This window comes from Peromyscus maniculatus, chromosome 2 (assembly GCF_049852395.1).
Source record: "Peromyscus maniculatus bairdii isolate BWxNUB_F1_BW_parent chromosome 2, HU_Pman_BW_mat_3.1, whole genome shotgun sequence".
Classification (NCBI taxonomy): Eukaryota; Metazoa; Chordata; class Mammalia; order Rodentia; family Cricetidae; genus Peromyscus; species Peromyscus maniculatus.
Window position 1 is genome coordinate 132,918,413 of NC_134853.1, and position 21,513 is coordinate 132,939,925.

At 37.4% G+C, this 21,513-nt stretch overlaps 1 long non-coding RNA gene across 1 annotated transcript; it reads left to right on the top strand.

Moving 5' to 3' along the window:
- Nucleotides 1-661: 661 nt before the first annotated feature.
- On the top strand, nucleotides 662-9,104 carry LOC143271946 (uncharacterized). The gene is made up of 3 exons (XR_013049283.1): nucleotides 662-789; nucleotides 6,762-6,875; nucleotides 8,586-9,104. It is a non-coding gene; the product is annotated as an uncharacterized LOC143271946 (long non-coding RNA).
- Nucleotides 9,105-21,513: the final 12,409 nt, after the last annotated feature.

The window sequence follows — 21,513 nt, forward strand, 5'->3', positions numbered from 1 at the left end:
TTTCGGAAACACACACACACACACACACACACACAAAAAAATAAGTTCTGATTTCCTCTCTTTCAGAGACTGAAAGTCAAAACTGTGCTATCTTGTCTAAAGTATATTTCTAGTTACTTCAAAAATCTCATTCATCCTTTTCTGGAAGGTGATATGAAGATTAACTATCCTATGGATACATATTTGGTAATCTATGGAGAAACACTTGCACACTCTCTGTTCAATTTAAGAAGTGAGTCTTTGAGCAGGGTCCTAGCAGCTCAAAGGTGAGAGTGTGTTTATTGACACTGGTGAAAGAGCAGGTCACTTCTGTTCTCATGATCTCTGGGTAGAACTCAATCCCCTTATTCCAGCTAATGCTGCTCTCACAGCTATTCTTGCCCAAGATTGAAACTGATGAGGATTCCTATGAGCCGAGCTATCTCCAGTCCCCACAACCGCTGATTTTGTTCTCTGTTAGGTTAAGGTCAGAAAAGGAAATTCCTCTTAGCTCTGGTCGTTTTACACATCCCACTGAGATATCCTAGTCACAAAACAAGCCTGATGCTTCAGTTCTACTTATGATGTGAGCAGGAATGGGATAATGATGCCCACCTTTTCAGTCAGTTTCAATGTCTCACACTGCTAAGCTCCTTTTGTTAATTCCAACTCTCTCTGTTCTAGAACGTGCACCTGGACTCAAACAATGTTCCTGTAAATTAAACACAATAGGAAAGATATTGCAGTTGCTGTGCTTCATAGTCTTCTCTGTAATGATCCTTCTTGTGTATCTGCAGTTACGGAACAAAGGTAAACAGAGTTAATGGTGGTAGCATCTTTAGTTCTCCTGTTTTCCTAGATGTAGACCTCTTTGGGATTGTTTAGTTACATCATCTCCAGGAGGATCTGTATTTTGGGTGTAATCTCAAAGGATCATATTCCAATTATTTGTATAGAGTTTTAATAGTCAATATACATATATGAAAAGGTAAAATTTTTATTAGTTTTTGTCTTAGACCTGATAATGAAAATGTGTGAAATATAAAGAGTTTCTATTTAATTCCAATAATAATATTTCACTTATATGCAATTTCATGAGGCTTTTTAAACTCTAAAAACCTTCTGTGATTCTAATAAATGTAAAATATGGTTGCTATTTAGAAATGGAGTCTATGATGACTATTCTAACACTAAAATGTGATTTTGACATTTGACGATATTTTATTCTTTAAAGGTGTATAGGGGAAACATGTATAGAGAATACTTAGGAGTAATCAGTGCAGAGAAAGACTGTGTGTTAACATACACATTTCTTTCAAACCACAAAAGGGAACTTCAGGATCACAGTGGTCACCAGCAGGGCTCTCTTTGTTTTCTCATTTTCCAATCTCTTGCTAAATAGGCCTTGGATCATAGGAATATACTGTTGCTGGAGGGCTTCTCTCCAGGTTCCCCAAGCCCCGCAGTCCCACAATCCACTTATAAAATAATCACTCAGACGCTTATAATACTTATAAACTGTATGGCCATGGTAGGCTTCTTGCTAACTGTTCTTTTATCTTAAATTAACCCATTTTTATAAATCTATACCTTGCCACGTGGCTGGTGGCTTACCGGCATCTTCACATGCTGCTTCTCCTGGCGGTGGCTGCAGTGTCTCTCCCCTCAGCCTTCCACTTCCCAGAATTCTCCTCTCTCCTTGTCCCACCTACTTCCTGCCTGGCAACCTACTTCCTGCCTGGTCACTGGCCATCAGTGTTTTATTTATATAGAACAATATCCACAGCAATATACTTCTACCATTTCCATGAAAAAAAAATTCCTTGCCATTTATAAAACCAGGCAATCAATTCTCCTATGCTTTCATCACTGAAGACATACAATTTGCTTTTATGTTCATAATCAAATACCCAGAAAATAAAGCACCTAAAGCCCAAAAAACTTTGAACATCTCCATTCAAGTAACTGCTTATTATAACTTCTGAAGACTCTGCACGAAAAAATGTGGAAGGCATAGACACAATACAGATCATCTCAGCCATTTCAACAGCCATCAGAATTTAATTCCTCATTATTATAGGAGGTTTGGCAGCCTTAATGACTACATAGTTGCAGTCAGCTATTGTGGATAGATTAATGAGTTGAGCTGGATCATATGTTGGTACTCAGATTTATAAGCAACTAATCATCATATCACTTTGCATATCACTAACATTAGATAAGGAAACCCTTGCTATTGACTTATTTAAGTGTGTGTGTGTGTGTGTGTGTGTGTGTGTGTGTGTGTGTGTGTGTGTGTATGTGTGTGTGTGCATATGTGTTATTACGTTTATCCGGTCTATGGTTCATAAAATGTTTTTCTGGCATTCTGAAGGTCATCATGCCCTTACACTTTGCTGATCATTTCCTTTGTTGTGCACAAACATTTTTATTTCCTGAAGTTTCACTTAATCTTTCTAATGTCTACTATACCTTTGAGGTCATATTTAAGAAATCTTTGCCAAGCTTTGCTCCTATGTTTTAGGAATCTTATCATCTCAGGTCTTAGCTTTACATATTTTATTTCCTGAGTTGATTTTTGCATAGATTAAAGACAAGGCTTTAATTTCATTTCTGTAGACACACAGTTTACCCAGAACCATACACTGAAGAGACTATTCTATTCCATTGAGTGTTCTTGGTGCCTTATCCAACTCTGATATTGGATGGCCTTTTTGTATGCTGTGAATATGTGTTGTCACATTGGTTAATAAAGAAGCTGCTCTGGCCTATGACAAGTCGTGTTATAGCCAGGCAGGAAGTCTAAGAAGGAGACAGGAAGAAGAAAAGAAGAAGTGGAGGAGATGCCAGCTTACCACCCAAGGAGCAACATGCCAGTAGACTGGTAATGCTGTGGCCACATGGCAATACATAGTTAATAGAAATGGGTTAAATTAAGATGAAAGAGCTAGCTAGCAAGAATTGTTAGCCATAGGCCATACAGTTTGTAATTAATATTAAGCCTCTGAGTGATTATTTTGTAAGTGCCTGCAGGACCTCCAGGGGGAGGGTGGAACCAGAGGAATTTCTGACTACAAACCTCAGTTGAAAATGTATACCTGGGTTCATTTGTGGCACTTCTATTTTGTTCCTATAGGTCTGTTTTAACTCTAGTTCCATGGTAATTCCATTAATGTCACTTTGTATTTTGACATTTAAGAAGTGCAATGCCTTAAAATTAGCTATTTGTCCATTCTTTGGTTGAGAGGCATCTAGGTTGTTTCCAGGTTCTGGCTATTACAAATAATGTTGCTATAAACATAGTTGAGTAAATATCCTTGTGGTATGAATGTGCATCCTTTGAGTATATGTCCAAGAGTGGTATTGCTGGATCATGAGGTAGATTGATTCCCAGTTTTCTGAGAAACTGCCATACTGATTACCAAAATGGCTATACAAGTTTGCACTCCCACCAGCAAAGGAGGAGTGTTCCCCTTACTCCACATCTTCTCCAACATTGGCTGTCATCAATGTTTTTGATCTAAGCCATTCTGACAGGTGCCTCAATACAGAAAGGGAGGGGCTTAGTCCCACCTCAACTTGATATGCCAGACTTTGTTGACTCTCCATGGGAGGCCTTACCTTCTCTGAGGAGCAGATGGGGGGTGGGGTAAGGGGGAAGTAGATATGAGAAGGGAAAGGAGAGAGAGGGAGAACTGTGGTTGGTATGTAAAATAGAAAAAAAAAACTTTTAAATTAAAAAAAAGTAAAACTAGATAGTGGTTTACAGAACTCCTTTGGAGTTTGGTGGGAAAATCTTATAGATCAATGTAAATTTTATAATTGTTTTCCTTTAGTGTGGAGGCTAGGTTGCACTACTGAGTATAATTAGTATTATAAGACTATAGCCTGCTACAAAAGTGTATTGGGGTGTTAGCTAGACTTCAGAAATGTGAATGCATAAGGGCTTCTATACATTAAGATAATATACATTCTTAATGTATATTCACTCTAAATACTGCACCCTGATGCAGAAACCTAGGTTCTAGAGATTGTAGAAGAGACTATGTGAATTCCTTCTTTGAAGCAAAGCTCCTGTACAGAACCCAGGCTGCCACATAGTTGAAATCCAAAATTAACGTTAATGTAGAGCACTTAATTTGTTAAGACTTAGAGTGTTTGTGATAGGGCTGACTTTGACTTTCTGATTTATCTTTCCACTATGACTGCAGTACCTTCTTTGGGGGAGACAGAGGGTTCTGTACCTATGTCTTTGCCATTGCTTTTGGTCTTTATGTCTTACAGGGTTCACACCTTTTACTTGCTTAGTTCCCATATTCTCCTTTAGCTTCAGCTTCTATAGTACAAATATCCATTTCTTGTTTTAGTTCTTAATTTTAGAGGCTCTAAGAACTGGTCATCATCTCTGTTCAGCATTCTCTTAAAATTTATTATTATTATTATTATTATTATTATTATTATTATTATTATTATTATTGGCTTTTAAAGACATGGTTTCTTCATGTAGTCCTGGCTATCCTATAACTTGTTATGTAGACTAAGATGGCCTCAAACTCTACAATCCACCTGTCTCTGCCTCCTAAAAACTGGAATTAAAGATATGTACTACCACACTGGACTAACATTGTATGATCACAGGTACCTGAATATCATATTCTCTATTGTATATTTGAGTATCTAGGAATTTTCCTCTGTGATATTTATTTATAGACTTCTGTGTTAGGGAATGATAAATGACAAAGTCATATTCCTTCCTTAGGTAATATTACTTAGATTACTAAGTATTGTTTGAGATCTACAGATTAAAAAATGTTGTGGTAGGTGCCACAATTTCAGTGTTATATGAATGTGTCCTTTTTTATTTTTGACAATTTGTATATAATATGTCCTGGTGAAATCTTCCTTGAGTTGAATTTTATTGAACATCATTGAGCTTTGTATAGCCTGATGCTCCTGTCTTTTCCTAGAGTTGTGAAGTTTTCATTTATTATTTCTTTAATAATTTCTTTTTCCCTTATTATGCAAAACTTAGCTTCCTGGTTATGTCTTCCATTCAATATAGGCATTATTCATTCTTTTCATGGTTTGCTTTTCCTCCTTTGTCTGGATAATTCCAAATAAACTCTTTTTTAGTTTAAAGATTGGTTACTCTGTTTGATCAAGTTTCTTCTGTTATTGATGTTCCATGTTGTTATTTCATTTCCTTCATCATGCCTTTCAGTCCAGGATTCCTGTTTGTCCCTTTTTTATGATTTCTCTCTACTAAACTTCTCATTTTCCTCAGAAATCATTTCCCCAGTTATCTATGTTCTTTTGTTGTTCACTAGGTCACCTTAAAAATTAATGTGAAACTCCCGATGAGGAGGGGATGGGAAAGAGATGGGGGCAGGTAGAGTGAAGAAGGAGAAGGGGAGGGAGGGGAACAAGGGTTAGTATGTAAGATGAAAAAAATAAAAATAAAAAAGGTTAGAGAAAACCCATAAAAAAGATGTGAGTGATTGCATTAAAGTAGAAGTTACAAAATAAAATAAAATAATAATAATAATAATAATAATAATAATAATAATAATAATAATGTGAAACCATTGAGGTCCTAATTAATTGGTCCTAATTTCTTTGGACCAATTCATGGGTCCTCGTTTCTTTGGGATCTATTACTAGAATTCATTGTTTCCTTTTCCTTACAAACCTTTTCCTTGATAAGCACAACAAATTACCTTAAATTTAGTGATTTAAACCAAGAGATATTTGCTCTTAGAGTTCTGGGTATCAGAACCCTGAAATAGGGCTCACTGGACTAAACCCGGTTTTCCTTAGAGTCTAAGAAGAATTGACATACTTGCTTGTTTAGCTTCTGATTGTATAGATTATACAATTATATTGTTAGTTGGAGCATCATTTGTGCATTTCCAAGTATATATATGGACGATTTTAGTTACCTGCAAATGTGATTATGGAGCCCTATTTTCTTGCTAGCTGTCATGGAGAGACTGAGTTGAATTATGTGAGATGCTTCCCACGAGACTTGGCAAGCAATGATGGATCATATGTCTTTCCATCTTATATCAATCACTCTGTATCTTCTTCATTCTGACTCCAGCTAGTGAAAGTCTCTGCTTTTAAGAGTTTATATTATTAGATTGGGTCTACCCAAATAATTCCAAATAGTCTTTTTATGATTTATAGCTTTAATTATATCATCAAATTCATTTTTCTGTATAATATGTTGCAAATTTCCAGGAGTAAGTATAGAAATTTCTGAGATCAATTCTGCTTAATACAGTATGGCCTCCAAAGATCACTCTTAAACACAAAATTCATTCAACTCATTCTAAGGTTCCCCCAAATTTTCATCCTATTGAAGCATCAAATCAGAGTTAGCAATGCAAGATTATAACAAAAGGATATAAAATATCTATTTGAGTTGTAAGAATTGGTTGAATCATAAGTAGCAAAAGAATGCCTTTATAGGTTAAATTGTTTTTCTCTTCATTCTTTCCCTCCCTCCCTCCCTCCCTTCCTCCCTTCCTTTCTTCCTTCCTTCCTTTCCTTCTTTCTTTCCTTTCTTTTTTGATACCAGATTTCTTATGTAACAGAGTCTGTACTCAATCCTCCTGCCTCAACCTACTGAATGCTGATTACAGGCATCTATCACCACATTCAGCTCTAAGAATCCTAAGAGGTAGTAAAATGGTATTCTGTGATATCATTTAACTTCTCTTTGTCTAGTACAGAGACTCATTAATGTTCCTATTTTTGAACTTTCTTTACATCTATTTCAGATCCCTCATTTCCCTTGTACAAGAAGTGGTTGATGAATATGGCAATGGTGGTAGGATTTCTGACAGCAATTTTCACTATTATAACAATTGCATTATCATGGACACACATAAGAAGTAAGTAAACATGAAAGGGTCATTGCATTAAAACTAACACAGGGCTTTTCTTCTCTTGAAGGTCTCGCTTTATAATTTATTATTGGCCAAGATTCACTCAGTTTCTCAAGAGAAGACAATTTAATTCCTAGACTCTCTTTTAAAAAGTTATGCATTATCATTTTAAAGTCAAGTTGCCATTTTCTCCTGCTTGAGTTTCTATTTCAAGTGTGCAATCAAAAAATAAAAGGTTTGGTCTCGAAAGATGGCTCAGTGGTTAAGAATACTGGCTGTTGTTCCAGAGAACCTGGGTTTGATTACCAGCATTCACACGGCAGTTGACAACTGTCTGTCATTCCAGTTCCAGGAGATCTAATATCTTCTTCTGACCTCCAGAGGTACCAAGTGGTGCTCAGACATACATGTAGCCAAACACATACATATAGAATAATAAAATAATTTTGAAGACATTTTTTAAGTAGTAGGCTTTTTTGTTCTCTTACTAATAACATACAGAATGCTAACTGTGTTGCTCAGATTTTATTACTCCATGCTTCAATGAGTGAACCAATTTGTTTGATGACATTTTTTGGAACCTTCCAAAAATACAAAGTTTGCCTCTTCAAAAATATTTTGATGACATTATTTTCTATACAGATCATTTTGTCCTACTCTTATATATTTCAGGAATTTTAAATTACCACAATTTAATCCTACTTGGATATTATTTAACTCTTTCACTATGTATGTGAAGAAAGTTCACTGTTTTCCATTTTTGTTCAGCTAAATAATTTAAAGTAATAAGCATTAAGTTAGAGATGCAACAATTTTATCATTAAAATATTGTTTTTATATAAGGGTCAGTGTGTTTTCAGGTATTTGATATTCCCCAATACTGATATTATTCAGATGGCAATTCAAAATGTTATATTAAATTTTATCGTTTTCCTTACTATAATACCTTTAAATGAATATTGAATAAATGATGTGCATCAATAAATATTTTTAAAAAAAAAAACAATGTATGAAATTCTGAGAAGGAGATTCTGAGCTCATAATTATACCCATTCTAAATAGTTTTGCTTAAGAGGAAACATAGTCAAAGTATTTAAAATACACTAACATAATTAAATCTCTGAAATCATTTGAGAAATATTTCCCTCAAATGGGAATAAGGAAAGATAAAAATATTAATATGGGGGAGGGGGGCGAGAGGGGGAGAACAGGGGAATCTGTGGCTATTATGTTGAACTGAATGGTGTTGTAAAATAATAAAAAAATATTAATATGTAGGAAATATGCAAAAGTAAATTATCAACATGTTAATGTAAAAATTATATTATGGTTATAATTTAATGAGTATTTAAATGATAGAAACTGAAAGTATAGTTGGGCCTCTGAATCTACAAATTATACCTCCCCAAATTCAACTATTGTAGATAAACATATTTTTAAAGTATTATACTTGACTAGAACACCAATCCAGGCACAAAATCTTTCTGTCCTGCCTCCAACATGTGCCGGGGCAATGGTGGTACAGAACTTGTAGGAGTGGCCAACTAATGACTGGTCTAACTAGAAGCCGACGTCACAAGAGAGAGCACAAGCCTGACACTGCATGGATGGACAGAAACTAGAGACTGGATAGTCTAGAGTTCTAGGACAGAACCAAATATGACTATCCAAAAATAAGTTGAAATGATTCCTAATGATATTCTGCTATATTCATAGGTTGGTGCAAAACCCAATGGACTACAACAGATGGTAAGGAAAGCAGACGCAATAAAAAACAGATAAACATTAGTTTCACCTTGAAAAACTTGAAGAAGAAGAAGAAAAAGGGAAGGAAGGATTGTAGTAGTCAGAGGGATGGAGAACACCAGGAGAACATGGTCTACAAATCAATTAAGCAAGGCTCATAGGAACTCACAGAGACTTAAGCGGCAATTACATAGCCTGCATGTTTCTGTACTAGGTCCTCTGCATTATATGTTATGGTTGTTTAGTTTGGTATTCTTATGGTACTCCTAACAGTGGAAGTGTGTGTACATAGGAGGTGTCTCTGACTCTCTTGCCTGACCTTGGGACCCTTTTCCTTCAACTTAATTGCCTCATTGAGATTCAATATGAGGGCTTGTGCCCAGTCTTACTGTAACTTGTTTTGCTGTTTGATAGATATCCCTTGGAGGCCTGCTCTTATCTCAAGGGAAACTGCAGAGGAGTGAATTTGAGGTAGAGGGGAGGGGAGGGGGGTGTGGTTTGGGGAGTAGTGGAGAGACTGGAAACTGCAAGCTGAATGTATTAAGTGAGAGAAGAATAAATACAAAAACATATGCTGTACTTGTGCTGAACATGTGAGGACATTTTTCTTGTCAATACAACATTAAAGGGGAAGAAAATAAGAGACCACAGAAGACTCAGCAATAAAAAGAATATACCATACTACTGCCTCCAAAGACTCACAGATTATTATTTATGAAGAGAGGTGAAAAGATTACAAAAGCCAGAAACAATGATGTACTACAAGGAAACAATGTCTTCTGGATATGCAGGGTTGTGCATATAGGAATTCACAGTGGTTGAGACACTATGCATACTACCTGTGCAAGCTCAAGCCAGGTCAAATTCTGACATGCAGAAGAGAGGTTGGCATGAAGTCCCATCCCTAGCAGAAGAGCTATTGACAATTGTTAGCTGTTGTGGGAAGGAGGATCAATTTTTGTGAAAAGGAAAGCTGCCAATAAGTTGCTCATGCTGCATTGGAAGGCCACACCGCAAAAAATATTTAGGAAACACAAATTGACTTTGAATAAAAAGCAAAAATACACAGAGTTAGGTCAGGAAAGAAAAAAGGGTACATCTTGGAGGAGTTACAGGAAGAAGAGGAATATAATAAAACTTGTACAAAATTCTAAAATAATTCAGGAAAATATATTTTAAAGCTGATAAAAATCTTTAAGTAATATCATAAACTCTTGAGGGAGGGGAGGATCTGGTCAGGATGTATTGTGTGAAAGAAGAATAAATAAAAAGAAAAAATTTCATAGAACACATTTAACATTTCCATTATATTAAGTATTGTAAGAAAATTTGATTTAACTTATGAAGTATATAGGAGAATGATTACTGGAAATAAGTAAATTATGTATCATTTTATATAAAGTACTTGAACAATGAACAGACTTTTATATTCACAGGGGTTGTTGTGAGTGACTAACTTGTAAGCCAAGGGATGGCCATCTTGGGGAGCTCAGCTGTATCCACTTGTAAAATTATTTTCCTAGTGAGATTTATTTATTGCTTATGCCTCCTTCTGGAGGCATAAAGATGGTCATAGGACCCTCAGTTGAGTATCCAGAGCCTCCTTATCATGTGTTGTTTACAACTCTTCCTTATTTGCCTGGGCTATGATGCATAGGTTAAAGGAGAGGAGAATAGATAGACTCCATCTATGTGGCTAAGGGGAAAACCTTATCTCTACTGAGTAAATGCTTTCTAAGTGCAGCCAGTTTCAGGGAGAAGAAGGGGCAGTCACATCCTTGTAAGTAACTTCTCACCTAGGCTTTATTAGGAATCTCAATAAAATCATTGGTTCCTCAGCATGAACTTTGGTAGGATCATGCCTTGGCTTACTTTGGGACCTTAGGAGAATGGGTAGATGTTGCTGATGTTCCTCCCTATGAAGTATTTGTAGTAACAGGGTCTTGGAATCAATATTCCATGGATACCAATAGGTAACTCTATAGTCACTACCTAACCAATGAGTATCAATAGCTGCTACTATCACAAAAGCAGAGATTGGATTGTTAATGGAGATAAAATAACTAATCTACCCATTATACTACTCTACCTATTATGGCTTCTGATAAAGGAACTTGAAAGATAATGATATAACCCGTATTCTAACCTCCATTTACACCAAAGAGAAAAAATAACATACTAAACAAAATTGGCAGAGATGCAACCAACAAAATTTAGACTCATACTGTAGTTTCTCCTCTCATATTGTTTTTTTTTTTTGTTTCTTTTTTTATTTTATAATTTAATTTAATTTTACATATCAGCCACGGATTCCCCTGTCCTCCCTCCTTCCCCTCCCCACCCCCCCCCCCCCAATCCACTCCCCATTCCCGTCTCCTCCAGGGCAACTCATTGAAGAATTTGGACAATAAGGCAGATGTAAAAGTATGTCCACTGCTACTGTTTAGATTTTAGTACCCTTCAAAAGTCCAAATGGCAAAAGCTCGGTCCTCAGTATGGTTAACACTGAAGGACAGTGAAATCTTTAAAAAGGGAAGACCAATGGGTGATCTCTGAGTAATTGTGGGCACACACTTAGAAGGATGATGGGAAATTGGTCTCATCATATTTATTTATTTTGTTTTCTAACCATTGTGTGAGTGGCTTTGCTCTGCCATTTACTCATTCCATGATGTACAGCCCCCTGTTCAGACTCCTGGAAACAATGGGCCTACCTGTATATTTACAGAGAAAATTGACTGAGGTAGGGAAAGTGGGGAGACCTGACCTCAAAGTAGGTGTTGCTTTTGAAGTCTGAAAATTGGATGTTGTCACCTGCTTGACTTTGCTTCTTATTAAGCAAGTGTGTCTTTGACTGCTCCTGTCACCATCCTCTGATGAGATACTCAAGCATCTTTGGCCTTCAAATGTGGACTGAGTATCAGTAACTTTCCACAGAACTTCCACACTGTGTTGTAACTGCAAAGACATCCATATTCATGGATTAAGAAATTGGTGGATTTTCTGTCTCTTTATACCCTACTGCACAAACCAATTCAATAAATTGTATTTTATAATGTTATACCTTGTATTGGTTCTATTCTTATTGTGGGTCATAGAGTTCACAGTTGCCTGTAATGTTTGGGGTCTTGCCAGGGTCCTGAATCAGCTGGGTTCAGGTCCTGAGATGGGGAAGGGGTGTCAGCATAAAGAAGAGTCTGACTACCAGATGACTTTCATACATGGCACCTCCCAATAGCGCAAGCCATCTTTATTTATACTTTAAAAACAAACATATTTTTACACCCACCCTGGAATTAACCTCTGACAAAAACAAACATGTTTTTAAACTTTTAAATCAAAACAACTTTTAAATGAAAAACAATGCTCCATATTTTGTTACTTGGCTAAATATCAAGCCAGGTACATCCTGTCCTTACAAAGCTAAAAGGTGATAGACACAGGTATATATTCTCAAGAACAACAATATCTTTTAAAACTTAACAAAGTATATTTACAGAAACAGGTTTGATTTGTCATAAGCTATGTGCATACAGTTAGCTCGTATTTTTCTGTTTCCTTGTCCTACAGAAGGGTCATGTATACCTAAGCCTCTCTATAAAGGGTAAACTTTGATAAGGCACTCATTTTTTTATAATGCCACATCATTCTTAATGTATTTTTTCCAGAATGGGGAGACACGGTTAATGTCTTCTGTGTTGCTTCCTTTTATGTGCCTATTAACTTGATTGTTGCTGATCCTGTCACCACTAGATCAGAATAGTTCCCAGGGTCTAGATTCACAGCTGGGATATTTGGATAAGAAACCTGAGAAGCATCAGTTCCCATAGAATTTTAGGGGAAAATATTTGAGAAATAAAAGTGGGGTTTCAGGAAATGATTACATCTGTCCCAAGCATGACTGACAAAGTGAAACTAAAACCCACCAAAATAATCATCAACATCATAAGGGAGAAAAGGGTATGAAGGCCACACTGTCCTGGTGGTATTCTGCACTGTCCTGAGGTCCACGGGTTCTTGCCTAGTGAGACACTGTCTCCAAGGGTCTTGCCTCTCAGAGACCCATTGGACATGCATTCATATGCTGATCCAAAACTAGGTCACAGGGCTCCCAGCAGGGTCTGTCAAACACCATTGGCCAACAATTTCTCTATACCACTTATTGGACATTGAATTTACTATCATGAAGTATCCAATTGGAGAATTGCCCCTTGATTATAGGGTAACCTATTTAAACTCTTTTAAATATACATATAAATATGTGTGTGTGCGTGTGTGTGTGTGTGTGTGTGTGTGTGTGTGTGTGTGTGTGTGTGTATTTAGAAAGATTCTACAGAGTTGAGTATTTAACTCGGTGGTTCCCATATGTCTTTTTCAAAAGGCCTTGAGTATTAGTTATCTCTCCTCATACTCCCTCCTCTACCCTTCCCTTCCATCACCCACTCCATGGAATCCTTCCTGTTCCATTATTATTCTTACATGACTATTCTACCTCCTCTCCTTTGAAAGATCTCCACTAACCCATGTTGCTTTCTAATTTTCCTAACATTGCAAAACCAGCATACATATTTGCAAAATCAAAGCTCACATGCACATAAGAGAGAAACCATGAAATGTTTCTGTTTCTGTGTCTGGATTACCTTGCTCAAGACAATTGTTCACAATTTCATCCATTTACTTGCAATATTCATGATTTTATTTTTCTCATTTGTACTAGCTCTTTGAGATTTTTGTTTGTTTGTTTTTTCAAGTCAGAGTTTCTCAGTGTAGCTCTGGCTGTCCTAGAACTCACTCTGAAGATCAGGCTGGCCTCGATATCAGAGAAATCTGCCTGCCTCTGCCTCTGAGATTAAAAATGTACATCACCACCATCATTGAGGATGTTTCATACTATATTTTTAAGGATAACAGAATTTTCCCAAGTTCCAGCCCTGAGAAAATTTCTCCCAGAGTCCTAGGAAAGATGCTGTGTATGGTGTGGGGTATCTGGGGGGAAAGGAATCTATGTACACTACATTCTTTTGCCTGTTAATTTTATTCCTCTATGCAAAATTCTATCTATACAGCTTCATCTTTGTCCTCACATTCAGCTCTTCTCTGTACCTAGTTTTCCTGTCCTCATAGTTTTAGTAAGCTCCATGTGTTCCTTCATCCCCCATCTATCCTTCCTGGCTCCTTACCTCTGGCCCTGATACACTCTGCAAGAGATCTGCTTTACCCTCTACAGAATCTCTGTCTTCCTCCCCTCTCTCTGGCCACTTAGTTCTTTCTCTACCTGTGGTATTCACTCCAGTCCTTGGTGCACCTGGTTATTCAAAAAGCCCTATTGTCTTCAGTTAATTGCTCTGGAATGCCTCTAGGCTTGAAGGCAAGGGATGGTATGAGCTTCACTTGCATAAGAAACAAAGCTAAGCATCTGTTGCCTGCTAGTCTTCTAGGCCTTGTAGGGGTGTTAGCTATCTATTGGCTCAGCATCTGAGAAGCTTGGCTGTTTGCCAATATGTTCTGGGAGTATTTGGGCATGCAAGAATTTTATAGCAGAAGGCAGCTGAAACATTAAGGCTGTATAACACCAAATATTCCATGATAAATTGCTTCCCATTTGACGGACCCTTGGCTGGTCAAAGTATAACTTTAATACACAGCTGAATCTCTATAACATATTCTTGCAGCCCACAAGATATTTTTATCATAATGATCCATTCCCCTACTTCTTCCAGAGATATCCCCCTTCACACAACTTTGTGTCCTCTGTTTGTGTTTGTTTTTTGGTTTTGGTTTTGTTTTTAATCTATAACGTTCAGTTGGTACTGCCCATATATTCATGGAGGTGTGTTCATCCACTGGAACCTACCAGGGAGTGCACCCTTAAAAAAAACCTACTCTCTCTCTCCCAGAGGCTATCAATTGCCATACCTCATTAGCTAGGGGTGGAATACTGTGCCCCAGATCCTCTCTCTGTGCTAGTATTTTTTCTGGCTTAAGCTTTTACAGATCTTTACATACTATTTCAACTGCTATGAATTCTTATGTGCAACTGTCCTACTCTGTCTGGAAAACATGCTTTCTTGTACTGATAAACCCTGGCACTTACAGTCTTCTTCATTTACAATGACCCCTGAGCTTTTGTGAGATAGGTGTGATATGGATGTCTCATTTATGGATAAACATTCAATAGTCTCTTATTCTCTATACTTTTACAAGTTGTAGGTCTCTGTAATAATCACCATGTACTATAAAACAAAGGCTTCTCTAGGTCTCCTTTCAATTTTTGACTGGGCTATTCAAGAGGCTCCCCAAACAGCCTATTGCTACTGCCTTTGGTTATTCACCACAAAGAGGAAGAAGGTATGCTGTGGGATGTTCTGTATGCTGTGAATGTGTTTCTATGATTGGTTGATAAATAAAAAGCTAATTCGCCAGTAGCCAGGCAGGAAGTATAGGTGGGATAAACAGACAAGAGGAATTCTGGGAAGAGGAAGGCTGAGTCAGAGAGATGCCAGCCTGCCATCCAGGGAATAGCATGTAACAGGACACAGGTAAAGCCACAGAACATGTGGTGACATATAGATTAACAGAAATAGGCTGAGTTTAAGTGTAAGAGCTAGTTAGTGGTGAGCCTGAGCTAACGGCCGAGGAGTCTTAATTAATATAAGCCTTTGTATGTTTACTTGGGTCTAAGCAGCTGCAGGACTGGTGGGTGAGAGAGATTTGTTCTGACCACAGGCCAAGTGGGAAACAGGAAATCTTCAGTTACAAAGGTAAATCTGTATTGCTGAAGATTCCATGCACTTAAGGACCAGGGCCCAGAGACCTGATCATGAACTGACCTGAAATCCTCGTCCCTCAATGTTAGCTTTCATGGTAACAAAAGGCTCCATTCAAGCTTCCAAAGGAGGGAGGCAATTAACAGTCCTACACAGCTATGACACCTACAAACCATATCGATAACCAGGATGCATGATAACCCTAATGGTACAGTAGGGCACATATACCTTGGTGGTAGCCAATTGCTCTCCAATTGGACTTAAGACACACACAAGAGCTAGGTCATTTCTGTACTAGAAACTTAGGTAACTACTTGGTGCCAGTGAAGTCATGGTTATTGGAGGGAATCTGCAACAACTAATTTAATAAAAGAACATAATCTCTAACAACAATCCCTAAAAATTTCTCCACATATCCACAGATAAGTGTAGTCTTCATCCATCATCAAGGAAACTTCTCTTGACAGTAGATTGAGACCATTACAGAAAACCAAAAACAATCACATTGCAGAGATATGGATCCCAGTCCCAGTGGATACACCTACAAAACTCTCCCACATCTAAGGCTCAAGCAATGTTTTAGAGGCAAGAGTGGAAAGACTGCTAAGAGCCAGAATATCACTGAGATTGTATCTCTTAGTAATATCAGGACCTATACCCATAGAATTATGACTGCCCATGCTGAACACGTGAGCTGTTCAAAGATGTAAACAGAACAAAGATGACATTAATGAACATACCAAACTTAATTGAGAGAAGCCCATGAGTCTTCAACCATACATAAAGAACTATAAACAACTGAAGAAGGCTGAGAACGGGAGAGGTGGCCTTCCCCAGGGAAGGGAATGCCAATTGGTGGTCCAGTACCAAATTGTCACCCTAGAAACATACATACAGGTAGAACTATACAGATTTAACAGCTTATGTTTATATGTATATGTATATGTATATATATAGATATAGATATAAACATACAAACATTTAAATATATGCATGCAATAGGAACTAGTAAAATATAGGCCATGAATTTGAAGGAGAGTGGAGAGGTGGTATATGGGAAATTTGGATAGAGGAAATGGAAGGGAGAAATATAATTAAAAGATAATTACAAAATAAAAGATATGGGAGAAAAGAGGCTTCTCTGATGACTTAGAGAGATAAATAAATTTATAAATGATGAGTCATTAGGAGTCAGTTTAATAATATATCTCATTAGCAAAATAATTAAAAGGTTTTCTCTAGGATCTATATCCTATCTAGTCACAGATTACTTGTCCCAATATCAGCACCTGACATTAATGCCACTATTGTACCAGTGGGCATGTATTACCTGGCAGGTCACTGTTATAGCTCACAGGGTTTATAGCTGGGTAAGATTGGATATTATTTTCTCTTCCAAAGAACCTCTCAGCTTGATCTCTTAAGTGTTCTGTAACTCAAATATGTAATGTCTTCAGCTTTAAGGCCTTACTCCTAATTTCTGGAGGCTAAGTGCATTGAAATGTTTGGGGACCTGTAGGAACTCACTGGCCAACAAGTCCAAAAGAGGTAGTCTATTCCTGGCACTGAGCTTTTCATTTATTAGTCTGTAGGTGTCTAGTAGGGATAAGGGTATTGTTGCACCATTATAGGGTAACTCTATATAAACTCTTTTTATATATGTGTATGTATATATTTTAGGAAAATTCTAGAGTAGTATACTTCCTTATGGCTATGTAGGGTAGGAAGAAAGGTCAGGATGAAGGATGGAATGTTAGAAGTAATAACTAACAATTAATACAAATTCACTCTTCATAACAGCTGAATAATATTCCATTATATTAATGTACCACATTTTTAAACTTCATCTTATTTTTTTAATATATTTTTCTTTATTTTATTTTACATACTAGCCACAGTTTCCTCTCCCTCCTCTCCTCCCATGCCCTCCTCCTATCTCCCTTCTATTTCCCCATCCACTCCTCCTTCATTTCTGGGGTACACCCTAGTAAAAGTTGCCTGAAGATCAGAGAACAGAACAAGCCACTAGATTAAACATAAGAGGTCAGGCAGTGGTGGCACACACTGTTAATCCTAGCACTCGATAATCCTAATCCACTCCAGATGGATCTCTGTGAGTTGAAAGCCACCCTGGACTACATGAGATTGACTCCGTTTAGGAGAGAAACAGAGCCAGGCATTGGTAGCACACACCTTTAATCCCAGTATTTAGGAATCACAGGACTTTAATCCCAGCACTTGAGATCTCTTGCCTTTGCTTGGGAAGCACACACTCCTTTAATCTCAAGAAGTGATGGCTGGGCAGAGAAAGATATATAAGGCATGAAAAGACAGGAACTAAAAGCTTTTAAGGCTGAGGAGTCTTAGAAGTAAGAGGTGGCTTGTTTCTTTTGTCTCTCTGATCTTTCAGCATTTACTCCAAGTTCTTGCTCAGGGTTTTCATTAAAATAACACTTAACAATTCATGTTTACTTCTCCATTCAGATGGGATAAGGTCTTCCTTGGGAATCAACAAAGCATGGCATATCAAGTTGCATGCAATAGGACCAAGCTCCTCCCTCCTGCATCAAGGCTGAACAACGCATCTCACTATAAAGAAAAGGTTCCAAAGAGACAGCTCATGCATCAGGGACAGGTCCTGGTCTCACTGTTAGCAGTCTCACCAAAGACCAAGCTACACAACCATCACCCAGATGTAGAGAGCCTAGGTCAGGCCCATGCCATCTCCCTAGCTGATTGTCCAGAAAAATGTACCACATTTTTACTATCCTTTTGTCAGTTAATGGATATCTCCTAATATATAGCTATTTCCTGACTATCATCAATATCACAATGAACTTGAATGAGCAATTATCCCTTTATTAGGATGTCAAGTCCTCTGGGTATATGCCTAAAAGTGATGCAGCTGGATCTTGTGGTAAATCTATTTCTAGCTTCTTTAGTAACCTCTGCACTGAATTTCATAATGGCTGTACCAGTTTCCACTACAACTAGCAGAGAATAAGTGCTGCAAGCTGCAGAAATATTAAGTAGGAATGCAGCTGGCATTGACAAGGAGCCAGGGACTCTGGTGGAAGTTGAAGCCAAAACTCAAGGAGTTTTGGTGATACTGGCTTTTGAATGTATTAGCTGTTTCCTGCAGTGAATTTCTTGTGTGCTATTGTAGGCTTCCCATCTGATTCTTTCCCCAAGGACATCTAATAGTATGATTTGATCATTTATTTGGCACAATTTCCCCTAAACATTGGGGCACATGGATAACTTTCCTTTAGCTACATGTGAAAACAGTCACGCAAACAAAGACCGCTTTCCCATAATTATGTCTTTGTTCTTCTTATTCTAGCATAGACTTAGAGTCTGCTTTCCTATAGTTATCTCCATTAGCAGACATCTGGCCAGTGCCATCTCTGGGCCAAAGTATTTCATTCGAGACACTTCCCAGGCATCCAAGGACAGACTTCAGATAGATGAACACTAGCATGCCCTGGGCTCAACCTGCCAGCAGAGAGGAAAGTGCTGCCCCAAGCTAACTTCACACTAACAAATTCTTAACTCCTTTTACTTTCACCTTGGTTTATTAATCAGCTTATTATTTAACCACAATTAGGAATGCAGTATTACACACAGATTCCCCCTTTTCCCTTCTTAGATTTCCCTATTGATTTAAGGTCTCGGTCCCTCTCATTTGACCTGTTCCCTTTAAGAGTTCACTGAGGCTTTTACAAGTCACCCCCTCTTAAGTCATAAAGAAAGCCTGCTAGTCACTGCCTGGTATAAACTCTTATCTGCTTTTATGACCCTAAAAGAACTCAAGCCTTGTGACCTTGCCTTGGCCAGAGAATTGCTGATTGTATGTGTATAAAAGCTGGGAACTTCAGAGATTTGAGGAAGAACTAAGGTAGAACAAAGAGAGGACAGCAGAAAAAGGTACAGAAAATCAGACAGGAAAGGAGCTAAGAATGAGAGTTGGAAGAAGCTGTAGCTTTAGGTGAAAGAACTAACTTAGAACAATAAAGTGAATGGATTTTAAGAGCATGGTGTGTGTAGATTCTTTTGATATTCCTAATATTAAATTCCCAGCAGGTTGTAGATTCTTCTGAGGACCCTGAGAGAAAATTACTGGGGCAGGACCCCAATAGTTTTTGATAAATAAGTATTTCCCTTTCATCACATTCACACTAATGTTTATTACTATTTATTTTGTTGATCTTAGTCATTGATTGCCTGTAGCAATTAATCTTACATGAGCACCTATGAAATGTTCCACATTCTCATTGTCATGTTATGTCAGTCTTATTTAGTCAGCTATATTATTATTTCATGGGTGCAGCTTCCCTATCATGTATAGGAAACACGCTCTCACAGCAGGTGTCCTGGTCCTTCTACTCTTACTATCATTATTAACTACCACAGTCACTTATTCTCTGCATTTTGACTAGTTGTGGATGTTTACAATAGTCATCTGCTACAAAAAGAAGCTTCTTTGATGAGTAGTAGGAGCCATATTCATCTGTATGAATGAGGATTAGAAAGTACAGCACAGAAATTATATTGGTTTTATAAACTATCTATAACAGGTTCTTCTCTAGGGTCATTACACTCACCAGGTATGGGTAGTTGGCTATGTTTATAGTACCTGGCATAATTCTCTCCTAATTAGTGATCCTTAAGTCCAATTAGGTCATTGTTGATTACTCCCAAGATAAAGGTGCCACTATGCTCAAGCCACATACTGTGTTGGTCCCTCTTCCTGCTGCCTGCTGATCCAGATGTAGAACTCTCAGCTACCTTTCCAGCACCATGTCTGCCTGTGTGGTGCCATGCTTCCCACCATGATGATAATGGACTAAACCTCTGAACCTGTAACCCAGCCCCAGTTAAAGACTTTCCTTTATAAAGTTTTCTATGATCATGATGTCTCTTCACAATAATAGAAACCCTACCTATACAGGCACATGCCTTTAATTCCAGCATGAGACAGCCAGAGGCATGCAGATCTCTGTGAGTTTCAGGCCACCCTGGTCTACAGACTTACTCCCAGGACAGCCAAGGAAGCACAAAGGAACCCTGTCTAAAACAACAACAACAACAACAACAGCAACAAAACAAAACTAAACAACAGCAACAACAACAAAAACAAAACAGTTTCATGAGGTATCATTTGTATGATCTTCATGCCTGAGTTTCTGAAGTCCTATTCAAAAAGTCCTTTCCTGTACATATAAACTGAAGCATACTCCATACTTTGTCCTCTAGTAAATGAAAGGTATCAGGTCATAAAGTTGAAGTCCTTGATTCTTTTGGAGTTGAGTTTTATGCAGGGTGAGAGAGAATCATCTAGTTTCATTATTATTCTACATGTAGCTATTCAGTTTGACCAGCACCATTTGTTAAAGATGCTATCTTTTCTCCAATGTATATTTTTGATCTCTGTTAGAAAACAGGTGGCTGTAGGAGTGTGGGTCAATGCCTCATCCTTAATTCTATTCAATTATCAATATGTCTATTTTTATTCATGCACCATGTTCATTTAATTAGTCTATCTCTCTAGTATAACTTGAAATGCGGGATGATGATACCTCCAATAATATTTTTATTCAAGATTTCTTTGTTATTCTTGGTCTTTTGTGTTTCCCTGTACTTTTGATTTTTTTATTTTCAATTTCTGTAAAGAATTACAGTGGAATTTTAATTGGGTTCATGCTGAATAAGTACATTGCTTTTGTTAAGTCGGCCATTTTCACAATATTTTGGTCCTACCACTCTATGAACATGGGAGATGTTTTTCATTTTCTCATATTTTCCTCAATTTCTTTTTGCTGCATCTTTAGGTTTTAGTTGTACAAGTATTCCACTTTCTTTGGTTAAATTGTTCAGTTACATCTTTTGTAACTGTTGTTGGTCTGGTTTCTGACTTTGTTTGCCATTGGTACACTGGAATGATACCTCTTGGTGTTAATTTTGTGTCCTGCTACATTGGTAAAATTTTCTTTAGCTGTGGGATATTTCTAACATGTTTTTAGTGTCTTTTGTGGGTAGAATTAAGTATTGTTTGACTTCTCTTTTACAATTCTTGTCTTTTTTGTCTCCGTTTTTATCTTATTGTTATAGCTAAAACTTCCAGTTCTATG